The sequence below is a fragment of the Ostrinia nubilalis genome, chromosome 7, assembly GCF_963855985.1.
Source record: "Ostrinia nubilalis chromosome 7, ilOstNubi1.1, whole genome shotgun sequence".
In the NCBI taxonomy this organism is placed as follows: Eukaryota; Metazoa; Arthropoda; class Insecta; order Lepidoptera; family Crambidae; genus Ostrinia; species Ostrinia nubilalis.
In genome coordinates this window covers 3,608,245-3,616,084 of record NC_087094.1, presented here as the reverse complement: position 1 = coordinate 3,616,084, position 7,840 = coordinate 3,608,245, and the positions used below count along the sequence as shown (strand labels likewise).

At 35.6% G+C, this 7,840-nt stretch overlaps 1 protein-coding gene across 1 annotated transcript in view; it reads left to right on the top strand.

Moving 5' to 3' along the window:
• The first annotated feature begins 246 nt into the window (after nt 1-246).
• LOC135073065 (nephrin-like) overlaps nt 247-7,840 on the top strand; it is a 185,764-nt gene continuing 178,170 nt past the window's right edge. Inside the window, exon 1 of the mRNA XM_063967080.1 lies at nt 247-577. The gene's annotated coding sequence lies outside the window, so the exon portion shown is untranslated. The remainder of the gene's footprint in view (nt 578-7,840) is intronic.

Genomic DNA, 7,840 nt, shown 5'->3' with positions numbered 1-7,840 from the left:
AATCAAAGGGCAAAAAAATACCGAAAGTTCAACTTTATTCAAAAGCTCAAAAAAGTTCGTATCCGCGAAAAATATGGAATTCCACAAGTTTGTAACAGAAAAATGATATTCCCGGGAGCTTTCAAATGTTGAGGGCCGACCGTTTGCCCATGAGAGACATGTATCAAACAAAACTAAAAACTAACTTATGAATATTCCTGTGGCGTTAGTACATAAGCTAGGCAGTGTCAATCGTGTCCGCGCATGCGCCGTTCGGGCGCGAGCGCGGGCTTGTGTGTGGATTTTAGTAATTGGCCGACCGCCGACCGGTTTGAACCGCTCTCAGCCGCTCGCAACCGGTTTTTCCCGCTCGTGCCGATCGCGACACCTGTCATCGCGAACATTAAGCCTGTGCGTGTCAAACATAACGTTTAATGGAACCGTAATTTAAGTGAGTGTTAGCACTAAGGAACCCAGTTTTGGAGTTTGTTTCCATGTAAATAATAAATATTTAATACTGACAGTTTAGTAATAACTTTGCAATAAGTAATGTGTGTTGTTTATGTGTCGTCGTGTTTATGTGGATTGCTAGTTATAGGTGAGTACTTTTTGAATAATTTAACACTACTTTGTGATTAGTTTGAAATGTTTGTTAGGTGTTTGATAAAAATAAGAAAAAAAAAAAACAAAAATAAATTAAATTTTATTCAATATCAATTAAAAGTTCTAAAAAGTTTTAAGAACGTATTTTTTAAGTAGCAGAATATTTTAATAATAATTTTATGTCAAAAACAGTTATAATTTTGACTGATTTTTTTATCTTGAAAATAATTAATATCATTGTTTAATTAATTAATGAGACTAAAAATAATATTTAGTTAATTATGAATAAACATCAACTCTGAATGTAACTTATAAATAAGCACCATCATCTTTTGTAACCAATAGTTTAAAATATGTTTTATCTTTAATTAAATAAACTTATATTGTGAAAAAATTGCCAAACAGGAAAAATAATGTATGAGTAGATGCTTATTATTGGAGACAACGCAAAACTTTATCGTAAGTTCAGGAAATATAAAAAGATGGAATGGTACAATTATTATGGGAATTTCCTGTAGTTTAGCTTTCTTTTATTTAGAAGTAGGTACCTACTTAGCTTTTACCCGCACCTTAACTCGGGGAGTTTGGTCTTTCGTAGCATCAAAAAATATAATATTCTCAAAAATAAAAACATGTTACTGAATAATTATGAACTTTAAGGTCCATAACTTGAAAAAATAATTAGATTCCCAAACTAACATTTCAAACTAACCTGCTACGATGCCTTTTTAGTTTATTTTTTAATTAAAAAAAAACCTTTTTTTTTCTTCTTGGATGTTTTTTAAATTACCCAGAAAATCATGATAAATAGTAGACTTTCGCATTGACCAAATGAGGATTATGTCACGCCTGTTTAAGAATACTTTTCTATCCTTTTATACAATGGTGTTTGTTTATTCAGAATTTTACAATTCCAGCAAAACGATTTGTATTTGTATAACAAAATCTCCTGTATACCATTAATGTTTACATTGAATTGGGATGAAGGATCAGGTATCTCCCATTTATTGTGGAATAACGAGCCGCACCGGTTTTGCACGGGTTTTTAATTAAAGAATCAAACTTCCACCATATTCACCATATAAATAACCAAATATCGTATACCTACATTCTGAATTAACTATCATTGTATTCTGTCTTAATCTGAGTTGCACTACCTAACTTTGACGGTAACTATAACGATAACCGATGTTTTTGTATGGAGTTTGACAGATTTTTGACGTTTGTCAAAGTCAAAGTAAGATGGTGCAACTCAGCTTTAATATTCTGTTGTTAGAAAAGTAACTTTTTTTTAACTTAAATTGAAGAACAGACATTTTATTGGAATGGCATTAGGAAGACCCAACCTAATTCAAAAACTTTTATTTTATTGGAGATGTTTTTTTCTAAAAATACACAAGATCTATCATATACGTATACATTTGCGATTAAGTAGGTAACATTAACGAGATACCTACCGCAAAATTGATAAGTCACCTTCAACTGAGAACAGAGATACCCCTTAACCTGTCGTACTATAAAAAACTTTTATCTTTTCCAAAAAGATCAACAAACAAAATAAAGTCTAATAATAAACACTGCGCATTAACTAAAAAGTAAATTCACCGGATTGCAGTTCCAAATGGAACCAATTTAAAACCGCGGGAATGATGTCGCCACCGGACAATAATTTCGGGTGAATCGTGCGAATTGTGCATTCGGTCAATTCTAACTCGGGTGAAATTCGTGTGACGAGTTATTCGATTTGGATACTTTTTTATCCACAATGAGGAAGTTGTGGGCCTGCTGAACTGATGGAAAATGATGATCAGGCCGAAGGTGGAAGCGAGCTTCACCTGGAATCCTCAACCACAGAGGAACTCTATATCTTTCCTCTAAGAACTGGAACACGACAATGCTGTTAAAATTAATATGGAGAGAGAGGAACATAAAACAACCAACCAAACTGAAAAATCTATCCTCACTGGCAATAGAACCTGGGACCTCTAGGTATGAGCAGGTGGTCTTACTAACACACTAACCTCATCCCGAATTCTCTACTGGATTAGCAACGATTTTTGTGCTCGTTATTTGTTACTAACTTTGCCTTTCTTATCAGCTCCAAAAACTTTTTCTATCATAACTATAAATGAGGTACTAGATCCTTATCTTTTCAGCCTAGAATAGAAAAACTTTGTATCACAAAAAGTCTTTTTATTTCCAGAATAACTTACAAGTTAAGCGTCTCGCATGTTTTATAATTCGTTGAACACGAGGCGTGACTCAAATTTAAGACAGGTTACGAGCCCACAGCAATAAAATTACCATTAGGCAGAGTATTAAGAATAATTTTGGTAGAACATGATTTTAGCGAAATTACAGGTGTGTTCTCTCTTAATCTTGGAGTTGGTGGAAGTCTAATGTAATAAAGAATACGAAATAGGAATGTCAATTGTAAGTTTAAATGAGTTACATAATTTTCGATTGCTTTTAAACTTTCCTTTGGAGTGTAGATCAGCATTATAATGTAGCGTCTTTATAATCCATCATAACTATGAAAGAATTTTAACAATATTAGATCAACAAATAATATTAACAAGTGATCTAACCACTATACTAATATTATAAAACGCCCTCATCAATCAAATAGTAGTAGCACATAGCATGTTGACCCGTACACAAGTATCAGACTCAATAATCAACAATAGAGTCAAAGAGCATCTTGAATCGACAGTTAACCCTTAATTACTCGCATAAAGAATCTTACATTACTGCTCGCATGGGGTCACAGATGACCCCAAATTGTGTGAGTAGTTATTAATACATAATGAAATTTATAAGTAAATGAAACTATATTATTATAAAAATGCTTTATTTATTCTTTAATATCTAAAGGTAATAACATGAATTTCTTACTAATTATACAAAAACAAGCTAAATTAAAATAATTGTCAATAATTAACAATTTGTACTTAGGTATACTGAGATCATAGGTAATACTAGTATTTTTTAGGAACTCTCCGAATCATTCTTGTTACACTGTTGACAGTATATTTCAGAGTGATCATTGCACACAAATCTTGTACATTTCTTGCATTTTCGATTCACTTGATTGTGCGGAGGATTGCTCGATCTCATTAGCGCTATCATGATCAATTTTTGTTATTTCATCTAACTCTGGCTAAGAACTCGACCCTCCAACTTCTTTTTCATCAGAAACATCTTCCAACCATTGCACAATTTGTTATTTTTTCCTATCTCTACTAACTCTGAAATAAAAAAGACAAAGTAGTAGTAAAACTGAATTTATCAATATTTTTATTGTTTAGAGCTGTAAAAACACATTTATAACAAACATTTATTCATTGAATATACAATAAGACAAATATTATTCATAATACACAAAATAAATACATAAAACAAAAAACTTACCTCTTCCAAAAAAGTTACGTAATTACTCGCATGGGGTCACCACTTAAGAGCGCAGCGACGCATCCTTTCACTCCCGTGAATTAGTCGCTATCAAAATACAAACTAAGACGTATTTTATGAAGCTAGCGGGGGCGCGGAGGAAATCGGGCCGCGGCAAGTGCTTCATTTTTGAATCCGAAAATGCTTTGACCCCATGCGAGTAATTAAGGGTTAAGCGCCGTTTCAAAATACGCACTTATCTGACTCGTTTGACTCAGAGGTTGGTTCGGTAGACTAATAAGTTACGCGTAGCAAAAAATTCATGTTTTTGTTCTTTGTAATATTATGACATTGATTTGGTACATGAAATTATGATGTTGATTCGAGTAGACATCAAACCGTATGTCCGATTGAGATTTCAAACTATGCCCAAAATGAATGTGTAAGTACGAATTCAAAGTATATAACTTACTCGTATATATTTTAAGCTAAAACATAATATATTATCTAAAACCTTTTAGTAAAGCCCACTTTATAATGTATCGCTAAACGGTTTTTAAAATAAAACAAACAACGAAAGTGGCTAAACCGCTTTGAATATTGAATTTGAATGAGAAGATAACGATTCTATATTGTTATCGCAAGGGATTACGGGATTAAAGTAATTATTTATGTATATAGGTTATCCTGTTTAAAATTCCACGAGTATTGGTTGCTTGGAGTTCATGCTACAGTATAGCTGAATTTTCAGGATAATAAGGCATAAGTAAATTGGGATAAAATATAAAAATAAGTGTGAGAAAAATGTTAAGGTTCGGCAAAACTAACGAGTGCAGCCTGCGTGCGCGATGGCGATGGCGATCCAACTGATTTCTACTGGTCGTACATAACGTAACTCTATCTATACCTACTGACTGACTGACTGACTGACTGATTGACTGACATAGTGATCTCTCATCTCAACGCACAGCCCAAACCACTGGACGGATTGGGCTGAAATTTGGCATGCAGGTAGATGTCATGACGTAGGCATCCGCTAAGAAATGATTTTACGAAACTCCACCCCCAAGGGCGTAAAACGGGATCCACGCGTACGAAGTCGCGGTCGGTCGCTAGTGAGTTATATAAATGTAATGTGAAATGCAATATACTTAGTACAATCATACCCATCTTTCAGATAGGCCTAGCTAGTAGAGCATTTCAATTTTCCACGAATAAAGTTTTAATTCTCACGTCCGAAATACCGCAGTGTCTCAAGTCAAAAGTATTTGACCAGTGTGTGTTGCCAGTGATGGTGTTTGGCTCTGAGACGTGGTCGCTTACTATGGGCCTCATAAGAAGGCTCAAGGTCACCCAAAGAGCGATGGAGCGTGCTATGCTCGGAGTTTCCCTGCGTGATCGAATCAGAAATGAGGAGATCCGTAGGAGAACCAGAGTGACTGACATAGCCCGCAGAATCGCTAAAATCAAGTGGCAGTGGGCGGGGCACATAGCTCGAAGAGCTGATGGCCGCTGGGGCAGAAAAGTTCTTGAGTGGCGACCACGAGCTGGAAGACGTAGCGTGGGCAGGCCTCCCACTAGGTGGACCGACGATCTGGTGAAGGTCGCGGGAAGTACCTGGATGCAAGCGGCGCAGGACCGGTCTTTGTGGAAATCCTTGGGGGAGGCCTTTGTCCAGCAGTGGACGTCTTTCGGCTGAAACGACGAAAGTTTTAATATTGGTTTCAAAGGTACTGAAATTCACGCCTCAAAGTCTTGCAAAATTGAAACAGATCATATTGTGTACAACTTTATTATAACGTTGCAATTTTGACATCAAAACCGTTTAATATCACTGGATAAAAGGATCTGGTGCTAAATCTATCTATACTTATAATAAATCTGTAGAGAGGTCAATTCTGTACATGAAATATATTTTCAAAATGCAATCAGTAAAATTTTTGACAGTCTGTCTGTCTGTATGTTCCTTATAGAAACAAAAACTACTCGACGGATTTTAACGAAACTTGGTACAATTATTCTTCATACTCCTGGGCAGGTTATAGTACACTTAGGAATTCCCACGGAAACGGGATTTAGCGGGAAAATCCTTTTGTATGAAAAATCTAAACCGCTTAAGTAAGACGCTTGAAATTTGGCATGGAGGCACCTTAGTAAACTTAAAGCTTAGTTACAACAGGATATTGCAAAATTCCCACGGGACCGGGAGTTAGCGGGAAAAAACATTTGTATGAAAAAATATAAACCGCGTAAGATAGATGAAGGGGGTAAAACAGGATCCACGCGTACGAAGTCGCCGACGGCCGCTAGTATTTAATAAAGCTGCTGCTCTTAGAAACGTTCTAATTTCGTTCTCTACGTAATAAAGTAGCGCAGTGCTTGTAATTCAGCGTAAAATACTGAACGATATAATAATATTTCTTAAAGGGATAACGTTATTTACCGTTTGGCTCTAGATATTAAAAGGTATTAAACATAGCTTAGTGGTTTCGTTTGAGAGTTCTACTTGAAATAGACGGTCTAGTACGGTTTTTGTACACATACCTAATTCAAAAAAATATTTACTAACTTTTTACTTACGCCCGTATTCACAAACGATGCTTGCATATGTGAAGCAGCAAATCGAACACATAGCGTTTAATAGAGCTCTGTGATTGGTTCACATTCGTATATCACCCTGTGCGTTCACGCGCACTGTGAGACCGCATAGTAATGTTTGTGAATACGGGCGTTAATCTTCCATGTGACTCTACAAATTTTCTGCCACCAGAAAAATAATATAATTTTCTATAAAATACCATCTTGAAAAGCATTATAATTCTAAGCTTTATCTATCTATATAAATAAAAATGAAAACATGTTCGTTAGTCTGATTAAAACTCGAGAACGGCTGGGCCGATTGAGCTGATTTTGGTTTTAAAATGTTTTTCGTAGTCCAGGGTAGGTCTAAACGGTGAGCAAATACGCGCGCGATATTGTTTTTCTGTGACAGACAAAATTCCACGCGGGCGAAGCCGCGGGCGGAAAGCTAGTAGTCGATAAATCTAAGCATTTCGTTTTTTTTCATAGCATAATTCATAGCAGTAAATATCCCTTTCGAATACTTATACTGATTTAATGAAAGACAATTATATGTAACAATAGGTGAAATTGTCTTGGATTCATTAAATATTCAGAAAGTAATCGAGCGAGCTGTTGTAGGCCAATGGAGTAGGCTCAGTTCCAAAACCATTATAATGGCATTTGAAACTTTGGTAGGTATGGTTGTGTTTCTACGTAAAAATTCCCGTATTCACAAACGATGCTTGCTTGCAGCGAATCAAACGCGCAGCGTTTAATAGAGCTCTTTGTTTGGTTCGTGTGTCACCCTGTGCGTCCACATGCACTGTGAGACCTCATAGTAATGTTTGTGAATACGGGCGAAAGTCACCTTAATGTGCGTAGCTTCTGTAAAGCAAAGATTCTAAAGAGAGTTGACTCAAGCATGCCAAGCGCATCGCTTGGAAAGACAAATATCGTCTTTTGAATTCAACCCTATACAGCGTGCATGCTTTTTGTGTGTCTGATATGAAATAATCTTACTAAGATTACTCCAAGAACAAAAATTAGGGATTAGTACATACGAGCAAATGATACTAACAGTCACAACTTTTGTTTTTATTTGGATAACGTGCGGCACTTTTAATAGGTTTAAAAGTAAAATTATATGACGATTGATAAAATACGGTGTAAATATAAAATTAATTTAGGTTCTGCAGCTAGTAACTCATACAAAGTTTGGATAAATTTATTACTCGGTAGACTGGGGCGTGTGCCGTCTACCGTTTTACCTGCATTGTATTGGTCATAAATGCGTAATTATTGTTTT